This window comes from Ambystoma mexicanum, chromosome 5p (assembly GCF_040938575.1).
Source record: "Ambystoma mexicanum isolate Mex_15411 chromosome 5p, UKY_AmexF1_1, whole genome shotgun sequence".
NCBI lineage: Eukaryota > Metazoa > Chordata > Amphibia > Caudata > Ambystomatidae > Ambystoma > Ambystoma mexicanum.
The window spans coordinates 1,140,470,962-1,140,488,686 of record NC_090930.1 but is presented as its reverse complement, the minus strand read 5'-3'; positions in this window follow the sequence as shown (position 1 = coordinate 1,140,488,686).

The following is a 17,725-nucleotide window of genomic DNA, read 5'->3' as shown; positions in this document are numbered from 1 at the left end:
TTCACACGCGATTGGCCTGGGCACGTGTATTTCAGAGGTGCGCGAGAAGTTCCACACGCGATTGGCCTGGGCGCGTGTATCTCAGGGGTTCGCGGGTGGTTTCACACGCGATCTGGCCTGGGCGCGTGTATTTCAGAGGTGCGCAAGAAGTATTACACGCGTTAGGGCTGGGCGAGTGTATTTCAGGGGTGCGCGAGAAGATTCACACACGATCGGGCCTGTGGGAGGCGTGTGCGTGTATTTCAGGGGCTCGCGGGTGCTTCCACAGGCGATCGGGCCTGGGGGAGCGTGTGCGTGTATTCCAGGGGTGCGCGAGAAGTTCCACACGCGATTGGCCTGGGCGCGTGCATTTCAGGGGCTCGCGCGTGTTTCACACGCGATCGGGCCTGGGGGTGCGTGTGCGTGTATTCCAGGGGTGCACGAGAAGTTCCACACGCGATTGGCCTGGGCGCGTGTATTTCAGGGGCTCGCGTGTGTTTCACACGCGATCGGGCCTGGGGGAGCATGTGCGTGTATTCCAGGGGTGCGCGAGAAGTTCCACACGCGATTGGCCTGGGCGCGTGTATTTCAGGGGCTCGCGCGTGGTTCACATGCGATCGGGCCTGGGGGAGCGTGTGCGTGTATTCCAGGGGTGCGCGAGAAATTCCACACGCGATTGGGCTGCGTGCGTGTATTTCAGGGGTGCGCGAGAAGTTCCACACGTGATTGGCCTGGGCGCGTGTATTTCAGGAGCTCGCGGGTGGTTTCACACGCGATTGGCCTGGGCGCGTGTATTTCAGGGGCTCGCGCGTGGTTCACACGCGATCGGGCCTGGGGGAGCATGTGCGTGTATTCCAGGGGTGCGCGAGAAGTTCCACACGCGATTGGCCTGGGCGCGTGTATTTCAGGGGTTCGCGGGTGGTTTCACACGCGATTGGGCTGCGTGCGTGTATATCAGGGGTGCGCGAGAAGTTCCACACGCGATTGGCCTGGGCGCGTGTATTTTAGGGGTTCGCGGGTGGTTTCACACGCGATCTGGCCTGGGCGAGTGTATTTCAGGGGTGCACGAGAAGATTCACACGCGAAGGGCCTGTGGGAGCATGTGCGTGTATTTCAGGGGCTCGCGGGTGCTTCCACACGCGATCGGGCCTGGGGGGAGCGTGTGCGTGTATTCCAGGGGTGCGCGAGAAGTTCCACATGCGATTAGCCTGGGCGCGTGTATCTCAGGGGTGCGCAGGAAGTCCTACACGCTCGCCTACAACACGTATTCATGGAATCGAACGTGGCCAATCCGGAAGCACGTACGCCAGCAGGAAGCAGGCGTACGTTGACCCGCACAGCATAAAAGTGCGTGCAAACAACAAACAAGCTCAGACGCCAGGATGAATATACCGTTCCTAGCAGCAGTGGCCGTGGGATATCGCAGGAGGAGGAGGATAGTCCGGGCCAGAATTTTCACACCCAGAACCAGCCTTTTTGGGATGCCTGATGACCAGGTGTATGGGAGGTACAGGTTTCCACCTCACATCATACTTGACCTGGTCAGTGAGTGGGAGGATGACCTCACATCACCCACCCTTTGCTCCCAAGCCCTCAGCCCCCTGGAGAAGGTCCTCAATGTACTGCACTTCTTGGCCACTGGATCATTTCAGCGGACAAGTGCCATAGTGGGGGGGGGTGTCACAGGCCACCTAGTCACGCTGCCTACACCAGGTCTTGGCCATCATCACTGCACGCCCATCAGTCCGCAGGCACATATACCTGCCCAGAACACCTGCAGAAAGGCAGGCTGTCGCACAGGAATACTACAGGGTGGCACAATTCCCCAAAGTGCTAGGCGCCATTGATTGCACCCATGTGGCTCTACGTCCCCCCAGGGCAACTGAGCACATCTACAGAAACCGCAAGCACTGGCATTCCATCAACGTCCAGGTAGTATGTGATGCCAAGGTAATCATCACCTCAGTATATGCAAACTATCCAGGCTCAACCCACGACAGCTTCATCTACAGAATGTCTACCCTATACCGGGACATAGAGGCTGGGCGGCATGGCGATACATGGCTGCTCGGTGAGTATCAATGCCACTGCGCGTGCATGCATGCCAGATACTGAGTAATGTCACAACCCCACTAATGATACCCATCATCACCTCCCCAGGGGACAGTGCCTACCCTCTCAGCACCCACATGATGACGCCAATTCGGAACCCCACCACGCCACCCCAGGTAAGATACAACACAGCCCACATTGCAACCCGGGGCATAGTGGAGCGCACATTCGGAGTGCTCAAGTCACGCTTTCGCTCCCTTGACCGTTCTGGCGGGCAGCTGTTATACGCTCCCCCAGTAGTGTGCAGGATCATAGTGGCAGCATGTGTCCTGCACAATGTTGCAACACGCCGGGGCCTGGCCGTGGACATGGTGGTGCCCCCACATCCCCAACCACATGCACGCCCGCTGCGCATGGGAGGGGAAAGGGCCCGGGGGAGGCAGCCCGCACGCAGCTGGTGGCTGATTACTTCACATAAAATCACACCCCTGTGGAGTGGGCACAGCCCTGGCACATACCAGCTGACAATCAATGATGACTCATTCTGACAAAGATGATGCCTCAATGGATAGTCACCTGTCACAACCATACCAGCCTGAGACTGTACAACTGGAAGTGTACCATTGTGTGCCACCCTACCTACACAAACACCACCAATGCTGTGTCATCAAAAGACACACTTCAATGATGCCAATATCACTACCACCATCAAAGATAGTACATGACAACAGTGCCATGTCACCCAACACCTCCCCCCCAGGCCCCCATCCATGTCCCCCTGCACCCCCACCCCCCAGCAGTGAGGGGCACCTGCCAACAGGCCCACACTCATCTCCACCATGGCATGTCATGCAATGTGAGAGCAAACAAATTCATACCCCAAACATTACACAAGTGCCACAGAGTACAGTGTCCCAAATGGAAACTGCCCACACACAGTATGCCCACATACATGTACAAATAACAACAAACATGACCAAATACTAAAGGATACGTTGACCTACAACCTGATGATGCCAGCACATCGACCACCCCTTACTGTACAGTGTTGGTGCCAGCCACATCTGCGAGTGCACTGCTAACAACATGAACTCCATCTCCAAAGTAGACGGGCTTGTGAAGACATGAGGACTGACCCTGCAAATTAGGAGGGAGACATGGAAGCACAAACACACATCAATACACCATGCAGTGTACAATACTACTACAATTTGCACTAGGAATGTATACACAGTATTGACTACAGACTGGCCACATAGCTCATGGGAGTCCAACGTCACTGTGAAATTCACTGTCACTTGGGCACACCCTTTGCAAGCCCATGGAAACGGGAAGCAGGAGGGGTGTGTGTCTCACAAACCCAAGCATCTAACCCAAACTCAGGACAAGCCTGCATGTGCCCAACGGAACACAGTGGAAGCCCACGGGAGCCACACAAGGCAACACACTGCACCTCAAAAATCAAAAAGCAAAAATCAAAAATGGCCATGTGGGGGCCAGGGGGGGTGGGGGAGGCCACCCAGGAGGTCCGAGGACAGGATGCTCACCAACAGCCACCTGGGTGAATGTTGCGAAAATAAAACACCTCCATGGGCTCATGGCCTGCACGGCTACTAATTTGTGGGAGAATCACTGCTGGATTCGCTCTCCTCGACCTCTGCTGCTGCCACAGGAGGTGGTGGTGCAATGGGAGGCAGCCCACGCAAAGCCCTGGTGTGGTCCTCCATTGCAGCAAGCATGCGGGTGTTGAAGGCCTCGTTCTGGAGGGATATGATGCGGAGATCCCCATGCAACACCCGACGTGTTGCCCGGACCTCCGCACGAGTTGCCTGCATCTCTGCCGAGAGCGTACGGGTGATGCGCTCCAGCAGCTGTTCTGTCCTGGTGAGAGTGGAAGCCTCAAGGTCCAGTAGAGTCTGCCTGAGGTGCTGGACCTCCCCCCTCAGGGCTTCCCTCTGTCCCTGGGCATCTAGAGAAATTGATTCCCTCAGATTGTCCAGGGCCACCTGTCTGTCCCTGTTGGACGCCAACATGTCCTCCCTTACTGATTGGCAAATGGAGGCTGTTGCCTGCTCAAGTAGCTCCCTCTGCCTTTCGGGGGGGACAATGGAAGTGGCCACCCTGTCCATGGCTTGAGCAATCATTTCTGATGATGCTGCCTGTTGGTTGGCCATACAATATATGGATTGCTCCCATACGGTATTGCCAGGTGGCGGACGGCCACCGCGTTGGCGGGCACCACACCTGTCTGGGGCAAGGCGAACTGCGCCTCGCTGTGTCGGCACTGCCTGAGGCTCCAGGACTGCATTTCCCCTCTGATCTGCTGGCCCAGGAACAGGATCAGATGTTGCGGAGTGTGGCCCTGCATCCGTAACCACCACAGGCGCACCTACCAACACTGACATCCCCATTGTGGGCTCTACCCCTGGTGCAGGTGGGTCAGACAGAACAGTATCCCTTCCATGAACACATACCTGCGAATCCACATGGGTCTCATCCGAATCAACACTTGAAAAGAGTTCTGGGGAGGTGCACCCATATACAGCCCTGGACAGAATGCCCTGCAGCAAGAGTGGGTTCTCACCCACCAACACACCACGTCCCCCACTCGTGCTCGGATGTGTCAGAGATCCCTCCTGGGTGAGCACCATCTCCTCACCCTCAACAGCATCAAGTGCGTCATCCTCTGAAAAAACATGAAAGACAGAAAATGGAAACAGGCATTAGCACCATGGCACACAAATAGGCCAGACAAGCTACAGGAAATGTACTTGATAGACACATGTCCCACATGACTATGTCCCTCACATGCATGCACTGTCACTGAGTTGGAAGGGGAGATAAATGTCAGACACTGATGACACCAAGATGGAAGGGCAACACATCAGATGCATGCTGGCTAGCAGTGCCATCCCATAGTTGGCATGTACCATAGGCATGTCATATTTGTGAGAATAGGGCAGAGTGATGTGCAATAGAACTGGGGGTATTCCTACAATCAGCCAGAATGTGCACAGCTAAATACGGAACAATGTTGTTGCATGTTGCCACTTCAAGGTCAACTGGCGCAATATAGTGGCAAATGCCTGCTGTGGCCAGAAGGGACACTGCAATACCCAAATCCCGGGGGGCAAAATGCATTGGATGAAGCACATGGGTGTCCCAAACCACTGAGCCACACACACCCTGACCTGGCACCCACCCTGGACCCCTCCCACATGCAACGTACACATGGATCACACACACATGCATGTGCACTCACCGGACAATGCCTCGTAATCTGGAAGTTCTCCCACACCTTGGATCTGCTCCTCTGTGACGTAGGTCCCACCGACATTCTCATGTGGAGTGAGCTCAATGTCCTCTACTGGAGACCCACCTCCAGTCACCAGAGTTGCGGCATGACTTGAGGCCAGCTTACTCTTTGCCCTGCGCTTCAGGTCATTCCATCGCTTGTAGCACTCGGTAGCTGTGCGCCTCATAAACCCAAGGGAACTTATGCTGTCCGCGATGGCCTGCCAGTGTGCCTGACGGCGAGCAGGTGTGATCCTAGACCCTGGAGTGCTCAACATTTCGGCGTCATGATCGGACACATACTGCACAAGTTGATTCAGTTCGGCATCATTGAAGCTAGGCTTCCTCGGCGTGCCGGACTGTGTAGCCGTGTCTGGGGCATCAGCCTGTAGTGCACGTGCACTCTTCCTCTTCCTCTTGTATGGTGGTGGGGACTGTGAGTGGCATATGCCGCTCTGGCCACTCGGGGTAGGAGCACCGGTGGATTGTGTCGTAGTGTGCAATGGCACACTGACCATCTGACTTCCTGCAGGCATTAGCTCGAGTGTGATAGTGGCAGGGGGAACCTCAGACTGACGGACTGGGACCAACACTGTCCTGGCTGGGAGAGTCAGAGCTGGGGTGGACGGAGCTGCAGCTGCCCCTGCAGCCTTCCCACCCCGCCTACTTGGGGCAGCAGATGACATGGCTGCCCCTGATACACGTGGCCTGGTGACACTGACTGGCACGGCCACCCGTGGCCTAGACTTGTGGAGCTGGAAATCAGTCTCGGAGTCAGCCTGTGCCAGGTCAGGTGCCACAATGGACGGGTCCAACAAGGGCTGAGCATCGATGGTGTCAGCTACGTTTTCCTCAACCATGGGGGGGGGCATGGGTCTCCCTGACTGGTCCTCCACACGTGGGGTGCTAGAGGTAGCCTGCAAATCCCGGCCACGTCCCCTACCGCGCCCACCATGCCCACCTCTTGAGGGTCGGCCACCTTTGCCACCCTTACCTCTTGCTCGCCTCCCAGACATGGCACTGATGTAGCTGTGCGTATGGGAGTAGCAGGGAAGTATTGTCCTGGGCAAATGGGGGTCAAAGGGGTAGGGTACTAGATGGTATTCGTACCCTAGTGCACTTGCAAGGCTGAATGGAACCCCTGGGGAAAGATGACGGGTCACGCAATGCACAGGCACCCCAATAACAGAAAATGACGTGCAAGCGACCCCTCGTAGACCACGTGCGTGTAAACAAAAACACGCACTACGCTGTGGCACCCAGAAACACAATAATAAACGTATGCGTGTCACACGCAGCCTACAATGACCTCTGAAGGGGTACGCGACACACGGGGAAAGCACTGTTGGAAAATAGGTGCGCAACTCACCGTCTGCCTGGAAAAAGTGCGTGAAGTACACGCGCGTGCGCGCGCACGCGTTGGCAACACCCCTGCCAAAAGAAGAATTGTATGCTGTCTGAGGAGACAGGACTACAGGAGAAGTGAACGCTGTCTGAGGGAACAGGTCCAGAGAAAAAGAGAAAAAAATAAATCTGACAGAGGTAACAGGGAATACGAACTCGAAACGCTGTGAAGTAATTCGCGTGTGAACCGACAAGAAGTACAGATTTCACCCACTCGCTCTCCACGATAAGCACGTACAAGGAAATGACGTCCTACACGTACCTTTTAAACCGGACCACACGTCCAACGTCACTTCCGCGTATACGTGCTAAGGACCTATTATAAGTGCTGATACTAGGACGTGCAGTTCACGTCACAGACGCGCCTGCGCTGTAAGGGCCTTTGGTCCAATGGATTCGCGTACCCAGCCAATACGCGTGTGGTACTTCTCGCGCACCACTGGAATACACGCACCCAGCCAAAACGCGTGTGAGACTTCGCGCGCACCCCTGAAATACACGTGCCCAGGACAATCGCGTGTGAAAACACCCGCAAGCCTCTGGAATACACGCACACACTCCCCCAGGCCCGATCGCGTGTGAATCTTCTCGCGCACCCCTGAAATACATGCGCCCAGGACAATCGCGTGTGAAAACACCCGCGAGCCCCTGAAATACACGCACACGCTCCCCCAGGCCCGATCGCGTGTGAATCTTCTCGCGCACCCCTGAAATACACACGCCCAGGACAATTGCATGTGAAAACACCCGCGAGCCCCTGGAATACACGCACACGCTCCCCCAGGCCCGATCGCGTGTGAATCTTCTCGCGCACCCCTTAAATACACGCGCCCAGGACAATCGCGTGTGAAAACACCCGCGAGCCCCTGGAAAACACGCACACGCTCCCCCAGGCCCGATCGCGTGTGTATCTTCTCGCGCACCCCTGAAATACACGCGCCCAGGACATTCGCGTGTGAAACCACCCGCGAGCCCCTGGAATACACGTGCCCAGGCCAATCGCGTGTGGGACTTCACGCGCACCCCTGAAATACACGCACACGCTCCCCCAGGGCCGATCGCGTGTGGGCCTTCTCGCGCGTGTAGGACTTTGACGCACATTTTTTTCCTGCGCAGGGATGCTACCGCCTGCTTTCGTGTGGCGGACATGTATGGGCCTGTGCGCGTCTTTGGCTGTGTGCTGTTTTTCCCTATTCGATTCCATGAATACGTGTTGTAGGCGAGCGTGTGGGTGTTCTGTGCACTTGCCTCCTGTACTTCCCCCGTGACACCCACATTTTCACGAGTTGTTCCCCATTCTGCGTGTGACACCCCGTGTTACGCCTACTTTTGTTCTGTGCGCCGCGCTATGTGCGAATTCGCTGTGGCCTTATCGCACAACGTTCGATGACCTGTGCGCCAGCGTGCGCCAGCGTGCGCTGCGCACTTTCTCAGCGCACATCCCACATTTCGTGCGTGCCCGTGCTTCCATGAATGGATGTGCGCTGTTTTCTGTGCGATTTTCTGCGATTTTTTCTGTGCCACTGCGAATCGCACGTTTTCGCACGCGTGCGCCGGTTTTTCCGCGCACATTATTTCCATGAATCGGCCTGATGGTCTCTTATACATTAAAGCCAACACTGATCCTAAATGCCTACTGTTGCACTTGTTGCGATTGGAGATTCAATTTAAGCGGCTGCTATACTCGAGAAATGTGTTGTAGAATTGTTTGCAGCTACTGACTGGTGTCTGGACTGGGATGTGGGTACATGTGACAGAAATGTTATTCACTCATAAGAAACCGCAACCTTAAATGAAAATATGTCCAGGAATTTACGTGGATGTATTCTTATGCTCCGTATTAACCGCCTTCCACTGTTGTCAGTAAATGGCCCTTCATTCAAATTACCTTTAGAAAAAAGGAGCTGCCGCAATGTGTAAGAACAATAATGTGTTAGAGACTGTCAAACACGTCCTAATGGAAGGTCCGAAACTAGGTCCAACTTACATGCACTGCCCTGGGGAATATGTTCACCACCAGAATCAATTAAAGGCATTCCTGTCTGGAGATATTATATGAACACTAAGAGTAACAGTTTGCACTTAGCACGTTATAGCGTTTGGCTGACTGTGGCTCAAAACTTGAATTAGATAATGGTTCTGTAATTGTAATGATCGATGGATTTGATCCTATCTGTGTTTATTAAACTGTATATTGCATATTGTAACGCGTGCATGTTTTATAAATTGCTGTATTTTATGAATTGCGGGGTTTTAGGAATTGCTGTGTTTATTTATATGTATTTAAAATGTGTAAAGTTTTAAACTATAACACTTTACAATTAAATGTAAAACAAATTGAAAAAGTTAATGGTTTGGCTCAGTTAATTTGCATACTCGGCAAAGTCACACTTTTTAATCAGCATCCGTAGCAGGGTCTTGAGGCACCGGGGAGAGGGAGTCCCAGGGCAGTGACCACTCCGACCGCAATGCCAGGTTGATACATTCGTTCCTCAGCCTTCAGTGGCACAAAAGCGGCTGCTTTAGAGCCTGCCATTGAGTAGCATCAGAAGTGTGCAAATGTGCACCACCACCTTTGACTTCATGAAAGATATCTGTAATGTGGCCCCACATCATTACATCACAGCAACGTATGAATACTGATTCTTTTTTGGAGCAAATAAGAAAACTGCAGTTGCAGCTAAGACACACCCTGTGCCTTGCCTGCCCATTGTGCTTGCATTCTAAAAATAGCACATGATGCAAAACCAGTGACCGAGTTCTTCCTATCCATAGGTTGTATGTAGTCCTTTCTTTAATCTGAATACATCAAGCCTGTATTGTGTTCTGACTCATTGATGAAGAATATTAATGTTTCTCTTGCTGCATCCAACTCATGCCTCTAAATGGCAATAATGTGCAGCTACCTCTTTTACCTTCACAGTGAGAGAGTACAATGAAGGTCCTTTGTGCGTAGAGCATTTTAGTAGCAGATATAATCAACATAAAAGTTGCTTTAAAATAATCATTGCACACATCAGAACAATTTGCCAATATTAGTAACTAAAACCTAATGCTTTTTAGGCCATTTTTGTGTGAAAATGTGCAATAATTGCACCATATGGACCCAATTTGTGTACCGATTTGTTGGGGCGGGGGGGGGGGGGACACCCATGGGCAACCCACATGGATTTCGTGCTGTGCTCGTTCACTTGAGAAGTCGGGTTCAAGCATTTATGCCCCACCAATTTACAAAGTCATCAGACGCCATTGCTGTAGAGACAGGCCCTTTGTTTTATTCTTTGGGGACAGCTGGCATGAACACGTGTTGCTAAATGCTCGGGTCTTCTGTTGGTGTCCTGGCATCTAATGGATCATGCCATTTGTTTTGCTACAGAAACCTTTTGTAAAGTTCACCATTTCAACCCTTTATTTTGACAATCTTCTCAGGGCAAGAATAACACAACATCCACCCGGGTTAGTCTGGTCTTCCTTGCCCTGGATCATTAGTTGAAAACATTCACACCTCTCCACTTTACGCATTCAGCTTACACCATTGCTCCAGATAATCATTTCTCTGAGGGGTACAGTGAGCCAAAACATGGTTGTAGAACCTCCAGAGTGAAAGAAATATCCTATAACAGGTTATTTGACCTATGATTGCTCTCAGTATAGGGTCTGCCACACTCTTGTTTAATTGGTAACGCTTGGAGTTTCATCCTAAAAAACCCAGGGTAATCCAGACGTGGAGCCCTTGCTCACTGTGCCTTTGAGAGGCGCAGCTTCACCTCTGTGAGGAGACCCAACTAGGCCAAAACACGTGTCTGGAGTTGCTGCTGGTACTCTTGTTCAGAGGAGATTGTCAAGCATTTTGGTGCTGGACTGCCCTTGTGGGTGAGACCAGACTGATATGCAAATGGTGTTCTTCCTCTGTGACGGGTGCAGTCAGCTAAAACGTGGTTGTACACCCTCCCGAGTGGAAGACATTCGATAGAAAGGTTATTTGAACCATGTTCGTTCTCAATAGAGGGGCTCCCACACTCTTGTTTCACCTTTGTACAAGGCTACACATAAGCTAAGACATAAAGTAACACTGCCTCAGGACACAAGCAGGCTCTCAAAAGCTGGCACGCCCAAGATGTGGTACCAGATGAATGAGTTACAAAGATTTAGTGACATCTGAATTATGTGCATTTCTGATTCCTTTTGTGAAGCAAGATCATTTTACTTGAGTGTAATAACTGGCCTTTTAATGCGTCATTTTTAAACGTTAGACTTATTTTTTTATATTTAGATTTTATGCACTATTGATGCCATACATGCGAGAATGAAAAGGGCATATTATGAAATACCTATCTGCCTGGCAACGTGGCCACGCATAACGTTATGATGTAAACACACACAGTCCGAATGATGTGGAAAGGCAACCTCCCAGGAGACTTTCCAGCCCAGCCATTATATTAAAAGACGACTGGAATGAATACATTTCGAGCATTTGAGAATCCATAAAGAGGGGTGGCCACCCTTCCATTTCCCTTCTACCCATCCTGTGCTACCTGCACCAGCATGCACCGTTTGTAATGCTTCTCTGGTAACATGGTCCTGACATTATTTTGAGGAACTCACAATGGCATTTCATGCTTAGCCACGAGCAGATACATCTGCCGATATTGGATAGAAACAAGCACATGATTTGAATGGAAGTGATTGTGTTACGTGCTCTCACTCGGCTGTTCTGACATCCTGTTGTAGTGTTACAAATGTGGCTACAATCGGGCGCATGGACAAGCACACTCTAAAAAACAAAACAAACTGTTTTGTCTTAGGGAGCGCTGGAAGTGTCATGCCACCCGTGTTTGTTTATACGCATCTTGTACAAAGATACATGGATATGTTTCCTGAAATGAAATTGGCCATTGAGCTAGTGGATCCCCAATATATTGCTATGACATTGACTTTTAAATGTCAAGGTCAGTGTGTGATTGTAGAACCCTAAAGAACAACTCACAAACAACTAATCCTTTTGGAAAATAAGGTTTTAACTAGGCAGAAACATGTTGGGACTGCAGTCGGTAGTGAAGAATGCTTCACATGCTACACTGTGCTTTGTCTTCACGACCGGGGCATTTTTAACTAGAAAATGTGTCCAAATATGTGGCTATGCTAAAGTATGCATAACCATGTTCCTAAATGCTTTGCTAAATGCTTATTTTAAGAGGCATGACTTTCATGCATATTATTGCACTTCTGGAGCTGTAGTAAATATGCCGGAGATAGTTGCTTGCCCAGCTCCTCCAAAATTAAAAGTTGTATGAGAATCCATTTGGCACAAGGGTGGGGATTTCTGATGAAAATACTGTGGCACCAATCTACAACCCAAAAGATGGGCATAAAATGCTTTATTGATTTTCAAGAAAGTTTATAGATTTATTTTAATCCCTGTACAAGGCCATACGTAGCTGCGCAAATCATCGTTATTAGTGCATCAACAAAATGGGGTTGGCAACCACGCTTGCCATCAGGCGTGATGACTGCATCGTTAGAAATGTACTTGCACTGAACTGAGATGTATACATGTGACCCAGTGTCATGATGTCATACAACAATATCACACCTGCACTCTGCCCCTTAAATGCAAAATCGTACAAAGGTGGCATTGTGTGCATTTGGGTTAAATTTGACCACATTCATCCGCACAAATGTAAATGCCTCTTAGTTATGTAAACAGAATTGCAGCCGTGCAAGTGCAACTTTCTCATGTTGATCCCACCAGTGTTGTGTATGCTTAAAATGACGAAGTCCCATCCTGCTGATCTACTGAGTTGTGTGTGGACTGTTGAGGGTTGGGTGAGAGTGGTAGTCAGTCTTTAACACATGCCATTAATATTAAGCTTTGCATGGACCTCAGTCATCTGAAAACCTGCCGCTTCTTCTCTGTCTCTGTTCCCTTCATCCTACCAATGGTCATCCAACCTCAGACAGCTGAAAAGGAGCTGCGGAAATGTGGAAATACCATTGAGTGCATGCTGTGGCCTACACAAAAACATGCTTGAAGGTGAGTCCCTGTCATGTGCTTGACCCTTTGTGGGGATTAATCTAAGTGCCCAAATAAATGAAACTGAGGGGCCACGGGAAGCATGACCTGGCAGCTTTCATCAAAGAAAATAAGAAAAACCTTCACACAGAAAATGGGCCTATTAAGGCAGAATGTTGGGGATTCTGCACGTAACACAAGGATGCACTATTTAAAAAGGCTTACCTGTCATTTCCAGAGAAATCTAAAACAAAAATGTGATCCAAGTGCAGATTGGAAGAGCACATCACATTGCTGACAGAGAAATACATGCAGCATTATTATTTAAACTGCTACCCACCAAAAGGTGTTTGACTGTGACAATTCAGACAGATTTTTCAGCAGAAAAACAAACAGCAGATAATTAAAAGTGTATTTTATTAATTTCTGAAAGAAACAGCGCTGTACTTTCAGCGCAAAAGCAAAGTGAACCCTGATCAGTAAAACACACTCTATGTCAAAGATTCAAGGAGGATGTTAGAACATGCAATATGTGAGTTCCTTTCAGAGAAGGACAAATGGTGGGTCTCTGGGCAAAAATCACAAATGACTCCGCCATTAAAAGCCTGTCTTACATCCCAACTGTTTACAACTGCAGCAGAATGTGGCCTGAGGGGTTTTGAAAACCGAATGTCCCTCAACCTGCTGTCTCTGAAGGCAGTTCTGAGCATGCAAATGTTTTAGCCAGTGCACGACAGGCATGTGGGGAGGGGGATCTCTGTGTTGCCAAGGCCCCAGGTTTTACGACCGGCAGCTACCAACTTCAAACAACAAAGAGACTAATACATTTGTTTTAGAAACTCTGGTCACAGACTGGCCCATAGAGGCAAAGGGTGCTGGGGATGGGAGGGCTCCAATTTGCATAACCTAAAGATCTCCTGTTAATTTAAAACAAATGTTATGATTTAGGCATTCTTCTGAACAACCATAAGTCGTAATTGCTTGATTGATGTGTCATTTTTTAGGTAATTGGCAGGTGATTATGTTGCAATAAAATGCATCCACCTGTGACTTAGGGAATTGTAATGGCGAGCTAAAAGGTGAACGTAGCTGCTATGAACATCTTCTGGATTTTAGGGTCAGCCTACTGGTGCAGTGTAAAAGCAGGTATTTGGAGTGTAAATTACATGGTCATAATCATTATGCTTTTTGTGTGAATGGTGGAAAATTCCTACTTGGCCGTGCCACATGATGTGGAAATGGCTGTCGTTTTATAAAATTCCCTAGGAGCAGCTGAATCGGAATATATGTATATTATGGCAGTTACTAGTAAATTATGACATTTTACTAAACAACTAGATTTTTGGCAAACATTGACATTAAACCAAAAGGGGATTGCAAATGGAAATTGCCATATGTCCATTCCAAACTCCTAAACCAATCGTCAGTGAGGGGCTGAATTTGGGAGGTTAGAGAAAGGTAACTGTCCAATCCTATTTGTGATAACTCTTGCAGGGTACTGCCCAAGATTATAAACTTGGTAGCATCATCATTAGTATATAACATGGATGCACTATGAGGGAGAGAGAGCTTCTGAAATGTTTCCTTCTGGCACCCACAAGGGAACACCAAAAGGAGATTTAATCTGAGAGTGCATCTGGGTGGAGCTGTCCATTGCTGGGTAGGCCAAAAAGCTGACTGGGTCATATCGTAGAGAGCTGGGGACCTTCCTTGAGAGTGTAGTGACCAGGCCCCTGCCCTGTCCTTCCAGAGGGTCCTGAGATGCAGCTTGCTTTCCTGGACCTTAAACAGAGGTTTTCAATGTAAGTAGACTTGGACCCTTTGCAACCCAAAGATGGTGAATCTGCTGGCCTTAAATCCTTTGCCTTTATAGTGGACGGGGGTGGTGGGGCTGGGTAGATCCTTAGCCTATTTAACTAAAATAAATATTAAGTTAATGAATTCCACTTGGCGGAACACCACAGGGTGATTTTTTAACATTCAATATTAACAAAGCTCATTACCAGCGTGCGCTGAAATCGATACTCTGTATTTTAATTTGGCAAACTTTCTGTTCAGCTTCCCGAAAACAGGCATTTAAGTGTAGGGGGGGGTCTGAAATCCAAAATTCTCAAATCATCGCAGGTTTTACCATCCAGCTCCCCCACCACAGGCCTTTAACTGGAGGGGGGTCGGAAAATCCAAATTCTCAAATCATCCCAATGTTTACCATCCAGCTTTCCTAACACTGGCCTTTAAGTCGAAGGGTGTCTGAAATCTATAATTCTTAAATCATCCCAATGTTTCTGTCTGATTTCCCCAAAACAGACCAAAGGGTCTGAAAAACCCACTACTAAATCACCCTGTGTTTATTTACTGCTAGCCTTTTAAGCGCAAAGGAAAACTGAAATTGTACAGTATTTCAAATGTAAAGTGATAAAGTCATGTTATTCAGGAACCAGTGTTTATGATCATTTATTTTAAAATATGTATAAAGGAAAATAGTGTGAATTAAGTTTTCCCAACCAAATTGTGAGAGTTATTTATGTAGTGAGAAGTTTATTGTGTTGTGCCACGGATAAAGTGGTGTATGACATTTCTGTGTCGTTTTCTATTACCTATCATCTGAATGAATACAAATATATTTCCTGCACACCGGCCTTGTTCTTGGCTCATTCGTAGCTCAGTGGGAGGGACCCAAGGGGTATGATATGCATCAGAAATAGGGCTGAATAAAGAACTGACATTAAACCGTTTATTGTGTGACACCTAGATTGGGGAGGGTTGCCTCTCAATAAACTGCCACACATTGGAGGCTTGTGGCTGGGATTTGACTGGCTATTTTTGACTCATGACAAGTGCATTGTGACATACTATTCATTTTTAAATAATTGCATTAAAGTCGAAGGAAAGTCTGTATTGCCTTGTTAAAGTGCAGCGAGGAATTGACCCCTGAGTTCCAAGGATGTGTATAAGTTATACATTGATTTTTGATTTGGCATGGTTTGTGGAAATTAAGTGGCAACAGGGTGATTTTTGCAAAAAGACAATTTATCAGAAAATGAATACAATTGAATTAGATGATGCCAGGAGACACTTTATTACTAAGCTGTTCATTCATGATGGATGGAGGGAGGCAGATGAAGGGAGCTGGCAAGCTAAAATTATGCAGGATGTCACATCAGAAGGTATTGACCTTTGGTGTAAAGATGGGATATGGCACAAAGCATTAGAAACATTGTATCTATGCTTCCACTTGAAGTTAGTGAAAGAGCGAGTGCAGAAAAGCTAGGCCTGTATGCAGAGTCCGACTGAGATTCTAAAAAAGGTGCAGAAATAAATGTTAAAAGATCTAGTTTTCGAGTTAAACAAGAAAGTCTCATTGAACAACTCAACAACTAGTTACAAACCCAGCAGCAAGAGAGTGCAGAGCTTGAAACACAGTTTTATGTACTGCAAGATGCACATAATGTGTGTGTGGAAAATGTGAGCACACTGCCACATAAGGTAAATTATCAGAATATTTATAATAGAGGGCTGTTAGACGACCTCATCATCTTGAAACTATAAACAATGGAGCTGAACAATGAAACAAGTCAGTTAATTATAAAATGGGTTGGTTCCCAAAATGACTTTGATCATATATATCAGCAGGTACATACTATAAAACAACAGACAATTCAACTGGTGAAGGAAAATACCTCTTGAAGCAGGAGAAAAGTGTCCTTGCACAGGAGTTGCATCAGTTGAAAATGGATGCAGAAAAGAGTCGGTCAGGTTCTCAAAAACTGACTGAAAATAGCCAAGAAAATGTAGAACTTGTGAAGCGTGTGAGGCAAGCAAAAGCTGACTTGTTACAGGCAACGCAGTGTAAAAACACGCAAGAGAAAGAGATTGGTATTTTGAAAGCAAACCACTTTGATTATGCACGCAGAATGCAGGTCACACACAATAAAAATCAGTCAAGTCGGAATGAAATCAGAGAATTGAAAGATCAATTAATGACCCACAGTAGAGTAAATCAAGGCCACTCAGGCCCTGGCCTCAGAGTTAAAAAGCCAGTTGTCTGAACAACAAAAGGAAAAAAAGGACAGAGAGAATCAGGTGTGAGAGATTGGCAAATGAAATTGAAAAACACAAACAGCCACTGAGGCACCTTGACCAATCAGGATATGGGAAAGGGCCATCTGATCTAGGGGTGATGCATTCCCCACCAGGAACCTCATGCCAGTTAACCACAACTTCCTATGGGCCGACTGCAACTGACGTCATGCTTTCCACCTACCCAGCCCAAGGAAACATGTGGCCCCTAAACTTAACCAGACCTAGCCAAACTGATCCACAAGGCCAGTCCTTATATGAAATTGAGGAGTACTTACCCCTATCACACAAAACAGAAGGTGGCCGGACAAGTGTGTTCTGGGAAGTAAGGAATAATCCAGTAAGTATTTCAGACCATGAAAGCTACCTTGATGAGAAAATGAAGGAGTTGTACTTAAAAAAATGAAATTGCAGAGAGACCACCTAGCTCACTTCGCTGGTGAAGAACACTCAAAGCTTCAGCACAGGAGGGTCATCTTAAAGACCGCCTTACATTCAGGAGATGGAGTGAGTTTCCCCAAGACTGTCTGGAAGTGGGGAGACTATACAGTTGAGTCATTCTGAGGAAGAGACTGAATATTATCCTATGCCAAAAGGTGACTACAGGGCAAATGACACTGAGAATTCACTGTGGCACAGGCAAGAGGAGTCAAGACCCTGCGGGTCTGGGAAGTATTCCCATTCTCATAGGGACAGGGGGTGCCTGGAAGGGAGGGAATGGAGTACCAATAGCAGCTCTGAGTCAAAAGGTGAATGGGCAGAGAAAATGAAGACAAGGAAATAAAGAAAGGGTTGTGTCAAAGACCCAATTAGGCACATCAAGACCATAAGAGCTTCAGAACCCCATACAAAAAGAAATGCTAAGTATTTGGTGTGGGACCATCTAGAATAGTATGATCAAAT